The sequence below is a fragment of the Podarcis erhardii genome (assembly GCF_964252035.2).
Source record: "Podarcis erhardii genome assembly, chromosome: 6".
Lineage (NCBI taxonomy): Eukaryota > Metazoa > Chordata > Lepidosauria > Squamata > Lacertidae > Podarcis > Podarcis erhardii.
The window spans coordinates 22,823,863-22,836,836 of NC_138510.1; the positions used below are offsets into that span (position 1 = coordinate 22,823,863).

Below are 12,974 nucleotides of genomic sequence, written 5' to 3' on the forward strand. Positions count from 1 at the left end.
TCCTGTTCCCTCATTCCAAAGGAAATGGATTTCAATTAAGCACTGCTCACCACTCAGGGAATTAGGATGTGTGTAACAATATAATAATGTAACTGTTATGTACTGAAGTTCTCACCCTGGGCCAGCAGGGGGATACTGTAGATAGTTATGCAAATGAAGGATCAAAAAGTGACATTCAGTGATTGGATAGTTTTGTATGCAAATGAAGGATCGAAAAGTGATGTTCAGTGATTGGATAGTTTTAGAAAGTTGCTACAGTAACTGTTGTACTGGAGCTCTATATAAGCAGGCTGACTGAGCCCCTCAGCTTAGTTCTGTTCTGGCATCTGAATAAAGAAGAGCTGTTTGAAGAATTGCTGTGTCGTCTGATAGGTTTGCCCACAACTTAACAGTAACGATCTTCACAGAACAGCTCCGCAAAGCAGCCAGTATTACTATCATCCCCCACAGCTGAGATACAGTAGTACCTCAGGTTACATACGCTTCAGGTTACAGACTCCACTAACCTAGAAATAGTACCTCGAGTTAAGAACTTTGCAGGATGAGAATAGAAATCATGCAGTGGTGGCACAGCGGCAGCAGGAAGCCCCATTAGCTAAAGTGGTGCTTCAGGTTAAGAACAGTGTCAGCTTAAGTACGGACCTCCGGAATGAATTAAGTACTTAACCCGAGGTACCACTGTAATAGATAACCTACCTCAAGCCACCTATTGCTCAGGGGGAAGTTTAAGCAGCAACCGCCCAGCTCACATTGAGTTGAGTTGGCATCTGTCTGTTTCGGGAGACAATGCAGAAGCGCACCTTTCGGGGGTGAAACCGTTGGAGAGTTACAGCACCTGCTGTGGCTGTAGAGACCAATAAGGGAGAGACATGTTTTGTTGCAGCTGGGGCAGATGAAAGCGTCTGGTTTTGCCGATACAGGTGCATCATGGCCTTTCTTCTCTCTGCACTCCTCCCAATGGTCATTTTGTTATGTACTGAAGTTCTCACCCTGGGCCAGCAGGGGGATACTGTAGATAGTTCTCACTCAGGTCCACATATGCAAATAAGGAATTGAAAGTGACGTTCAGTGATTGGATAGTTACAGAAAGTTGTTACTGTTGCCTTGTAGTTGAGCTCTATATAATCAGGTTGGCTGAACCCTTCAGCTCAGTTCTGTTCTGGCCTGTGAATAAACAAGAGCTGTTTGAAGAATCACTGTGTTGTGTGATATGCTCACCCACAACTTAACACATTTCTTCTCTGGTCACCTCTGTGGATGCATGACCTGACAGTCTGTTGCCAGGCACCGCAGTCGTCTGCAAGGGATTCCCAAACGGCACGGTTGATGTTGCCAGCCGACATCTTTGTAACGCATAATCACTACAATATACCAGCTAACTCCACAAAAGCTGAGAGCAATTAAGTGTAAAAGGATATCTCACTACCTTTGGATCCTAGCTGTGTATGAAGCCAATTATACAGTTGGAGTGCAGCCAGCACTTAACACAGCCTCTTTGCTAGGCTTGGAAAGCAATCCAGGGTTTAGTTTCCATTTCATGACAGGTTTCAAGCAGCCACTTCTCTGGAAAAGCAGCCACTTCTCCAGAAAGAAAAGCAGATGACTCTGGAGAGCAGGGAGCTTTCTGTCCATGGGGCAACAGGCTAGTCTGAGAACTAGGGATGTACAAATCAGGCCATTTCAGTTTCTCATTTTAATATTAAGTTCAGTTCATCACCTTTCTGCATCAGTCTGCATTTTTGTAAAATATTGCATTGAAAAAGTCCTCGCAAAAATGGATAATTATCTCCCCTAATATGTACACTTTTTGCAAGATATTTTCCCTAACATGCATGATATTTTTATGCTTTTTCAAGGCATACTTCCCCCTAAAATAGGCATTCTTGCACACCTGTTTTGCTTGGAGAATAGCACTGCAATATTCGGAGAAGTGAAAATTTTGAAGGAGGGCTGTGCTTCAGTTCACATATTGTTTCAGGAAGTGTAAATTAGGCAGATACTGGACAGAATTTCCACTAATTCAGGTGACATCAGATGTCATCAGGTGACATCACCACATTTGCTGCATTGATTTTTTAAAAAAATATTTTTGAGTTGCAAATTTAACAAAGGAACAGATGGGAGGAAATAATAACAAAAAAGGAAATGATGTGAATAATATTAATACATTGGTACCTCGGGTTAAGAACTTAATTCATTCTGGAGGTCGGTTCTTAACCTGAAACTGTTCTTAACCTGAAGCACCACTTTAGCTAATGGGGACTCCTGCTGCTGCCGCGCCGCAGGAGCACCATTTCTGTTCTCATCCTGAAGCAAAGTTCTTAACCCGAGGTACTGTTTCTGGGTTAGTGGAGTCTGTAACCTGAAGCGTATGTAACCTGAAGCGTATGTAACCCGAGGTACCTCTGTAGTAAAAAAAACAAAAACAAAAACCATCAGTTCACACCATCAGTTCACACTATGGATACAGTAACCGTCAGTACATGCATCTTCAAGTAAACAAATAAGTTAATGTAAGCTCTCCAGATGTCCAATCAGGTATTTGCATGAAATTGATGTTTATATGAAGTATGTTCAAATATAGCCAGGGCACTGAGGCCCTCAGACCATTGCATGGTGGGTATTTATCCTTCGAAGTACAGTGGTACCTCAGGTTAAGTACTTAATTCGTTCCAGAGGTCCGTACTTAACCTGAAACTGTTCTTAACCTGAAGCACCACTTTAGCTAATGGGGCCTCCTGCTGCTGCCGTGCCGCTAGAGCACAATTTCTGTTCTCACCCTGAAGCAAATTATTTCTGGGTTAGCGGAGTCTGTAACCTGAAGCATATGTAACCTGAAGCGTATGTAACCCGAGGTACCACTGTATAAATGAGTTGAAGGGTCTTAATGTAAAATGGGTAGGTAATAGGGGAACTGGGACCCCATTTCCCATTGCTAGGACTCTGAGCAATTACTTAATTGGCAAATGTCTGAGATGCATTCCACCCACAATATGCCTTGATTTCGTCCATAGCTTCCTTGAGAACAAACGTTTGCCTACACCTAAACAACAGCCAGTGGGTGTATTAAAGTAGGAAGCCTCTTTTGACAAACAGAAAACAGAAGGAAGTATGTTTCAGCCCACAGCTGCTGGGAGATGAGGTTACAATGCGAAGTTGAACAAAAGCAAAGGAAACAGATCCCCTCCTGTGTGGAGGGAGATGGGAGCCAAGCAAGTAGCTGCTTGGTTGACATCACGGAGGCTGAGCATTGGATTACAACAAACAGGGACTTACTTGGCAAGGGAACGGAGTGAGGAAACGCCTCCTGAGCCCTAGAAGTGCGACTGCATTTAGCAGCTATTAACGCAAGGAAACTGGAAGTCTGAAACTGTGACTAAGCTGTCTGCTCTGGCCCTTTGACATTCCCAGCACACTCACGCTTGGACGAATGTGTGGGTGACCGAGCCGCACTTGAGCCTTGAGTTTTAACAGTTGGGGTTCCTAACTCGCCACACTGAGAGCTGTTGGAGCTTGGAGCCATCTTCTGTAAGTATAACTTTGCATTCTGAACAATGGTAGGCAGCAGCCGCGTTGAAACTGTCGCTTTTATTCCACAAAATGTACGGTGTTATATAGTGAAGGATTAAGTTGAGTAGTTGGCTCGTGTCCTCCCTAGAACACATTTGTTTAAAAGATCTTCTCTTCCACATGAACTTTTCGGTGTGTGGCAGAATTGTGTTCACCATGAAATGTATAACAGCTGTGGGGGGAAAGCAATGTTCTAGTGATTTATCAAAGATTAAATGAAGGGAGCAACAGTGAAATGAAGGGTGAGAAATATTTTGCAGTCGAGGGAAAATAAAGTGAAGTTTTTACAAAACTGAAATTCAGCTATTATTAAAATTACTAGTTTCATGCATGTATTGTATTTGTGTGTGCGCGCATGAGTTTTTTTGACTCTGGAAATAATTGTATTTTACATGGTACAGAATGACCATCATATTCTGCCAATGAAGGAGTTGGACAATGAGGAATTTTTCAATTTTATGGTTAAGAATATTGTCAAGCTCCTTCACCTGTTGTGAATGTTAACAACTGTCACCACCAGTTAACAAGTGATTGAGAAGAGAAAGAACATTGTGATGTTCACAGTGGATTGGAGGCAAAAAGTTGGGCCTAAAAGGCAGGAATGGTTGGTGTGGAGGTCCAAACTGAAAAACCCAATTCGTCCTGGTAGCTAGCAAGCTAGCAAAGATGAATTATATATCATAATTTATTATTTATAGCATTCAATTCCTGCCCCTTTGCCAAAAAGACTCTCGGAGTAGTGGCTTACAAAAGTCCGTACTGAGGCAGTCCCTGCCTTCAAAGTTCAGAATCTAAAAAGACATGGCACGTAAGGAAATAGGAATGGGGGGGGAGGAGGAAAAAGCAAGCTCAAGCATTAATTCAACAAGTTACAGGTCTTATAAGTTATTATATACAGTTCTTATGTATGAATATAAATTGCTGCTTACTTAGATATTTGTTTTGTCAAGCCTAGTAGTGGCTGACTTGCAGTAGCTCTCTAAAATACTGAACTTGGAACCCTCCTCATACAGACCACTTGATCATGGGCTCAGTCACTGAAACAGGCTCTTCGCTACAGAGATCTGTTGGCTGTGCGAATTAGACCGAGGTCTGACCAGTCCAGTGTTTCACCTATTTGAGTCTCTTCAACAGTTTTATCTCTTCTCTATATCCATCTTAATGTCTGTAGGAAAAAGTAATGGGTTCTTTGGCCTTGAAGTTTAGGCCGCCTCAATAATCCCTGTGATTAGAAAAGCACCTTAGTACACTTTATGCTGGGGGACGCAGGTGGTGCTGTGGGTTAAACCACAGAGCCTAGGACTTGCTGATCAGAAGGTCGGCAGTTCGAATCCCTGCGACGGGGTGAGCTCCCGTTGCTCGGTCCCTGCTCCTGCCAACCTAGCAGTTCGAAAGCACGAAGTGCAAGTAGATAAACAGGTACCGCTCCGGTGGGAAGGTAAACGGCGTTTCCGTGCGTTGCTCTGGTTCGCCGGAAGCAGCTTAGTCATACTGGCCACATGACCTGGAAGCTGTACGCCGGCTCACTTGGCCAATAAAGCGAGATGAGCGTCGCACCCCCAGAGTTGGCCACGACTGGACCTAATGGTGAGGGGTCCCTTTACCTTTACCCTTTATGCTAGATCCCTGTTGATGGTATTGCAAACACATGACAGTCAAAAAGTAAAGGTAGCCTTGTTGGCCTATGAGAAAAACTCCAAAACCCACATTGGGCCAACCAGAATGTCACAAAATAGTGTGCAAGCTCGAGTTCTCCAGTACTCTTAAATCAGGCTCAAAATTCTCAAAATGTCTACCCTCGGGACCAACTCATGAGGGCTGAGATTTACTGTGTTGGACTGGGAGACCAGGGTTTGAATCCCCACTTGTCCATGGAGCTCCCCATACGACACATACTGGATGACTTCAATCTTGGGTGCGAATTTTCATAAAGAAGTTTATTGGCTGCTGCTACTGGTTAACGGAAGGTTGGAATAAACTTCACCATGAAACCCTGTGTTAGAGTAGGGGCTAACCCGCTTCTCTTTGCCCCATGATATTTTCTATTTGTCCCATGGTTTCCAGCAGTGCCGGATTTACGTATAAGCTAAACAAGCTATATCTTAGGGCCCCACTCTCTTGGGGGCCCCCCCAAAAAATTAAAGAAAAAAACAACCTAGATGTACATTTCCAAAATATAAGATAAAAAACAAATAAAATAAAAACCTACATACAGTAGTGTTGTGTAGGCTCCTATGATGCAAGCAATGGGTCCTGCCTGCTAGCCTGCTCCCTAAAATATCACTGGTTTGCTCATTTCTATATACAGGGGTGCCTACATGGACTGGTTGCATGGCAACATGTGCAAATGGCTTTAGAATCCTATTAGGCCCAAAATTACCATATAGCATATATTCAACACAAAAAACAAAGGACAGTTGGACATATAAAGGGACCCATTACCTTCAGTAACCTAAATCCGGCCCTGGTTTCCAGGCATGGGTCTGAAAGGTTCTTATTTTGTCCTGCCTTTTCCCTGGGGGATCCCACTATTTACTGCTGAATCAATCTGCAGAAAACCCAATTGATGTTTGTTCCTATTCAGTAGTAAACAGTGGGGTTTCCCAGGCAAATGATGGGACCTCTAGGACCCCGTGCCCAGAGATCATGTGATGGACAGAAATAGGGAGGAGCTCTAGAAGTGGGGAGATCTAGATTCAAATATCCACTCAGCCTTGGAGCTCACAAGGTAATTTTGGGCTAGTCTCCATTTTTCAGCCTAACCCGCCTCACGGGGCTGTTGTGACGATAGGATGAAGAGGAGAATGATATATGCTACCTTGAGCTGGAGGCCAGGTGGGATACAAATATATAAAATCAATCAATATTCTTTCATGAGCCTCTGAAGGATTTTTATACTCTCTTTAGGAATACCCAAACTTATATTGCTTCTGTCCCACTTTTTTTTTTTTACAAAGTAATAATAAAAAAATAAATAAGAATAAAACTGTGCACTCCACCCCCGAGACCATTCCATTGTAACTATCCAACCTCCCAAAATTTCAACACCACTTGCGATGGTTTGATTCCTTTCTGTTTTAACAGTACAAATTCTACAGACACCTTCCATATCTCCTCCCACTTTTAACTGTTGCAGTTTCCCTCAAAGAATGCTGGGAATTGTAGTTCCATGAAGCACCTGAGGATTCTTTGTTAGAGCTCCCAATTCCCCATCGTAGGACTGCAGTTTCTAGTGCTTTCCTAGGGAATATGCCTGGCTATTAAAGTATGTGGTATAGCTATACCTTTTCTCAGGTATTGATGCCCACTAGAGAAATAGCAAAACAGATTAATGACCTGGCCTGCACCTCCTCCAATGTTTATTCCGCAAAACAAGAGATGTCCTGATGACCTTCAGATCTTGCCATCACCATGACTTATATCTTTAAAGGATTTCCTCTTTGGAACGAAAACTAGTCTACGTAGCATTTGTTGGACAGCTGTACTTCTGGAGCATCTATACTGAGGTCATTTGTTCCATCGTAGAAATTCAGATAACAACAGTTACATCCTCCATCTATACCTATGGAACTTTTGTAACCAGATATAGTTGTACTTCTGATACCTGCTGACCTAAAACCAGTTTGTCCTTTTTAGGACAGCTTTGTTAGATTTTGAAATGTGAAGGATTATATCCAGCTTTTTAGTACCTACATCATTTGCTTTCTTTTGATTCCGGAGATCAAACTTTGATTAAGAACAAAACAAAGTGGCGATGATCACATCCTTGCTCTGGAAGGCAGACCAGCTCATGTTTTCTTGTTGGTGACATTTTTCAGCTCGGAAGACTGCACTACACTAGTACTTGTCAGAAACCAAAGAAAATATATTGACTGAACATTGGGAACAAGCAGCTGAAAACAAGGAAACCCAGAGAAGTTTTGAAGTGCTGAATGCAAGCCAAAATCATTAAAACCGTGGAGGGGGTGGGGATTTTTCTATGAACTTCATTGTGTTGATTTTCAGCTAACTTACCAAAGACATTTCCGGATCTCGGTCCATCTGCTAGGGAAATTCCACAATGAAAACTCAGCTGGATACAGGCTTATTTGCATACTTCGCAAGGAACCCAGGGGGCAATAAAATAAAACGAATCAGTGAATATATAGCCCATTTTTTCCAAGCCAGAATTAAAAATAAGGAGAAATTAGTGGGAAAGTTTTCCTACACCATCTTGCCACATGATTAGTTAAACAGAATCTCTACATTACAGACTTACCTGATACAGTATAACCGCGATTCTTTGGAATTGGAAGATGGGTACATATTGTCATGAGTGTTCTCAGTATCTCACCAAAGTATTATTCCTGGGATTTCTTAGGGGATGCTAAGATGATATAAATTCAGTATAACTTTCTAAAGCAGATATGGCCCTAGTAGCAGCAATTGCACAGTATCTTATCCACCCTGACCCAGCAAGAATGCTAAAGTATCCTAACCAGAGCAGATTTTAGGAAGCGGAAGCGGGAGGAGAGGAAGGGGAGATTCTGTTGTGCAGATGGAAGTCAACTTATGCAGTGCTGGATACAACCACGGTGTATCTTTTAAATTTTCCATTTCCCTTCCATTTCCCCTTTAAGTCTTCCCTTCCCTTCACACTTGTGGTCACAGAGTCCTCAGAAGGGTCCAGAATAAGTGTTTGCTAATGATTAAGGACCACATTCACCCTCCTTTCCTTTCTACTTCCTCTCCAGAACTACTTGGTGCCTTCTGGTGCATGGAGCTAGATGTCTGTCCTCAGCAGAAGGAAAATGAATTAAGTAAGGTAAGTTCCCAACACACACACACACACACACACACACACACACACACACACACAAAAGTTGGTGGTGTTATAAACAAAATCTGCCCTTTTCCCCTTATGGGGTATCCAAGAGCCGGTATAGAGTCCTTACGTGGGTTCCCTTTTGGTAGGAGAAAATAACAGAGGCCAACCAGAGAACATTGAGAAGCAAAGCAGCTAGTAAGCCTGATCTTTATTGATCTGTTGCAACAGGGTGCTCCCCTCACATGCAGAAAAGGAGGAGGATCCAGAACGAAGGGTTGCCTGCCCTTATATAGATATTTTAAATTCCTTGTCCTGGAGCTCATGACCACCCCTCCATACATCATACATACATCACAGAAAAGGTGGTCTACAACAGAAATTTGAATGTTGTTGTTTTTCCTGTCTGTCAGGTTATCCAATAATGCCTTATCTGATTGCCTTTCCTGGTAGTCTGCCCATTCGTTTGAAATGGTGAATACTTAATTCCTGTAACAAAGAAGGTTTTTTTCACCTCCTCCCTCCTTGCAGAGAAACATTTGGTCAGCTTGGGAGTCAAAATGGTTTCAGGACTGTCTTCCTGTGCTGATCTATGTACGTGCTTGGTTGGTACATTTATGAACATTTATTATATATATAAGACCTTAAATGTTATTATTACAGTGGCTGTATGAGTGTGCAAGCGCTGCACTATTGCAGATATTCATATTTGGCAGTTTGAAGCAACTGAATGCATGAAAACTGACTCCTTTTTGGAAATGAAACACTGCCAAGGCCCATAAGAACTGTCTTTAAAACAAAACGAAAGCATCATATGATGGTGGCCTCAGAGCAAGCAAGCAAGCTAACAAACAAGTAAGGGGAGCTCAGCCAGCCAGTCCACCAGCCCTTGCTATTGCAAATAGACAAACAAGTGGGAGGCCAGGCGGGCCAGCAGGCAGCCAGGTGTTGTGCTGGCCTTACTTGTGCTTGCTGTGTGACAGCCAGACATAACAGCTGTTGAGCATTTTTTTGTGCAAAAACGGAAAAAATATGAAGCCTGGACACTGTTTCCGGCCAGCCAAATCCCTTTGGCCATTCTCCGTTGGGTCACAAAGGCTGGGGGCATCCTCTGTGCCCCAGAGAGGGGGCAGTGTGGGGAGAGGCACCCCTCTTTAGGGTAGGGGAGCAGCTCAGAGATCAGGGGCAATGACAGCTGCTGCCTGGCGGACTACCAAGGAGAGGGGAGAGGAGACTGAGGGCACACTTCACAAGGGAGGGTGTTCGAAAAAGGGTGAGAGGCTGCCAGCTCTGCGGGCAAGGGGTGACGTAACTGGGCTCCTGAGCCCCACAGGGGTGCCGCAGAAAGAATGTAGCTGGTCAAGGGAGCTGAGGACTCAAAAAGGTTGAAAACCTCTGGTTTAAGGACTCCACTTGGTGTTAAGTTGGTTTGAGAAACTGCATTGAACAGTACAGTGGTACCTCGGGTTACAGACGCTTCAGACTCTGCTAACCCAGAAATAGTACCTCTGGTTAAGAACTTTGCTTCAGGATGAGAACAGAAATTGCGCAGCGGTGGCACGGCGGCGGCAGCAGGAGGCCCCATTAGCTAAAGTAGTGCTTCAGGTTAAGAACAGTTTCAGGTTAAGAACAGACCTCCAGAACAAATTAAGTTCTTAACCCGAGGTACCACTGTAGTATTTTGTGGGTTAAACCACAGAGCCTAGGACTTGCCGATCAGAAGCTCAGCGGTTCGAATCCTCGTGACAGGGTGAGCTCCCGTTGCTCGGTCCCTGCTCCTGCCAACCTAGCAGTTTGAAAGCACGTCAAAGTGCAAGTAAATAAATAGGTACCCCTCCAGCGGGAAGGTAAACGGTGTTTCTGTGTGCTGCTCTGGTTTGCCAGAAGTGGCCAATAAAGCGAGATGAGCACCGCAACCCCAGAGTCGGCCATGATTGGACCTAATGGTCAGGGGTCCCTTTACCTTTTTACAAGAGACATATGCATTTTGGATAACGTCGTGTGAACATGGGAGTAAAAACCCAGCACTAGCGATGTGGTGAGTGCTACAAAGCATGCATATCTTATTCATTCTATATGCTGCATCGGACAGTTCTTGCCAAGTCAAATCATCTGTCCCACTCATTTGCAGCACTGCACTAGGACTGAAGCAAGGGATCTAAATATAGTCCTGAATTCTGTGCCTAATGAATAGTCCACTGTGTGTAGTACGGCAAGACTGCTGGAATTTACCCTAACCCATCCTTGCTTTGTTGAGGCACACTACAGTCTTTTTTGGACATGCAGTATTTACTGTACATCCCTGAGAAAATCAGGAATTTTCCAGCGCCTTCAAAGGAGCTCAGACAAAATGAAAGCATTGTTTTAAAACAAAAAACCAAGAAGATGGAGGAAGACAAACAACAGCATCTTGGGAGAGGAGAATGCTCCCTGCTGCAATTCAGCATAACTTCATTCCATAGTGACACCCTCTTGGGTCCTACTTTATTTCTGTTTACTGAGAGCTGCAGAGAGAACAAAGTTTTCTGCTTTCTACAGATGATTCAGATTTCTTTTGTGGGGAAAAACCAGAAGCTTTTCTTTTAGGAATAATTGGTGGAGAGGTACCTACCAAAGAGGGGGGGAAAAGTTTATGTATGCTACCACAGCTGCTTGAATGATTTATGCCCAAAGATGGAAGCAAGAAACAGTTCTGACAAAGGAAGATTGGCAATTAATGGAAGAATAAGAAATCAAGAGGAGAGACTTTTAAAAATAGAATGAAGGAAATTGATTGACTATTTGAAGACACATTGGAAACAAAAGCATTAGCGGGACTGATAAAAACATGTGCAGTAAGAGACAATTCAGGGGAACATAAAGGGAAAATTATAAATATATTTGAATTGGATATACAGTAAAAAAAAATATATGAAATAAATATCCACAGAAGGGAGGGGAGGGAAGTTGAGCGGGAAGGTAAATTAGATTTGTAAAGATTTTGTTTTTCTTGTTAAAATATTTATAAAAGCTGTTTTGTTTTGTTTTTTAAAAAAATTATTTCGCTACCAATGGTTTAAAATTCATCTCCTACGCAAAATAAATGTGCTGTTGGAACGTTGCAAATTCTGCAGAATTCAAGAAGATCACACAGGGAAAAGGAGGCTATCCCAAGCTTCTCCACAATCCCCAGAATATTTATGAACTTTAAAAAGTTTCCTTTTGAAGAAAACCGAATAAGGCTACAAACCAACAGCAACACAAGAATATTCATGTGGAATTAATATTAAAAAAAAAATTTTTTTTTTAATTAAAAAGATGGCCGGGCTGCCTGATGCATCATGTGGAAGGGCAACACTGATGACTCGGCCAGCATTCAATTCTCCAGGATGCTTCTCCACCTTTGGTCCCCACCTTCCACTAGGGTCTCATCTAAAGCTCCTAGAAGCTGTCAGCATGCAACAGCAGCCACACCCTGGGTCAACGGGCTGGCTAAACCAGCTGAGGATAGCTAATAGATCTCAAACCCTTGGTGAGTTAGGGATTTCCCCTGCAGCGGATTGAGTGGACAAGACCAATAGTGGGTCCAATGGTCAAAAAGGAAGTTTCTACATGTGCATGTACTGTAGGAGGAAGTGAGAGGTAGCCCATCTAGGAGAAGGAAAACTCTGATCCTCAACCTCCATGACCATGCGGGATATCTTTGGGAGAAGAAAAGGCTAAGGAGTAACACCTAGATGGATTTGGAGTGGAGTCCCTAAGATAGCTGGATGGTGCCTTGGGCATCTCCTTCCAGCAACTGCTGAAGCCAAGCTGTTGCCAGGCATATTGCTCTGTTGTGGGTGAACATATCAGATGACACAGTGATTCTTCAAACAGCTCTTGTTTATTCATAGGCCAGAACAGAACTGAACTGAAGGGTTCAGCCAGCCTGCTTATATAGAGCTCCACTACAACACAACTGTAACAACTTTCTGTAACTATCCAATCACTGAATGTCACTTTCAATCCCTTATTTGCATATGTGGACCTGAGTGAAAACTATCTACAGTATCCCCCTGCTGGCCCAGGGTGAGAACTTCAGTACATAACACTCTGCTTTCCTTTGGACCACATCACTGAGAGTGAGCTCCCTACACATTGCCCAGGCTTGCGCCCTGGGGAGGTCTCTTGGGTGCTGCTAACATTGTGGTTTGACTTCACCCCTGGAGACGCACTCCATTGTCTCTCGAGACAGATGGATGCCAACGGGAACAAGGGATATGAATGTATTAGCATATTAAGGTTAAACTCACCCATAATTTGTACTGCATTTATCAGATTGTAGTGACTGAAACTTTATTTTTGACAATTTCTCTGCTTGTGGATATGAATTTTTTGGGCTTAAGCACATTTTCAGGACCACACACATTTTGACTCACGTGAAAAGATTCATCTCTCTCATGTTCACATTTTTGGGTTCATGTTCTAATCGTGCTTATTATGCATTTTCCTAGAGACACATTTAACGCTGATAACTTGTTGGTATTTACCTGTGCAAGCCAAGTTGCAAAGCCAGGACCGTACTGCAGGGTGCACATTTGATGCCTGCATTCACCTTCCGTGTCAGAGCTCTGCCCAT

General features: G+C 43.2%; 1 protein-coding gene across 1 annotated transcript in view; it reads left to right on the forward strand.

Moving 5' to 3' along the window:
- The first annotated feature begins 3,215 nt into the window (after nucleotides 1–3,215).
- The window catches only part of PKIG (cAMP-dependent protein kinase inhibitor gamma), a 28,993-nt gene continuing 19,234 nt past the window's right edge, over nucleotides 3,216–12,974 (forward strand). Inside the window, exons 1-2 of the mRNA XM_081868183.1 lie at nucleotides 3,216–3,528; nucleotides 8,304–8,374. The gene's annotated coding sequence lies outside the window, so the exon portion shown is untranslated. The remainder of the gene's footprint in view (nucleotides 3,529–8,303; nucleotides 8,375–12,974) is intronic.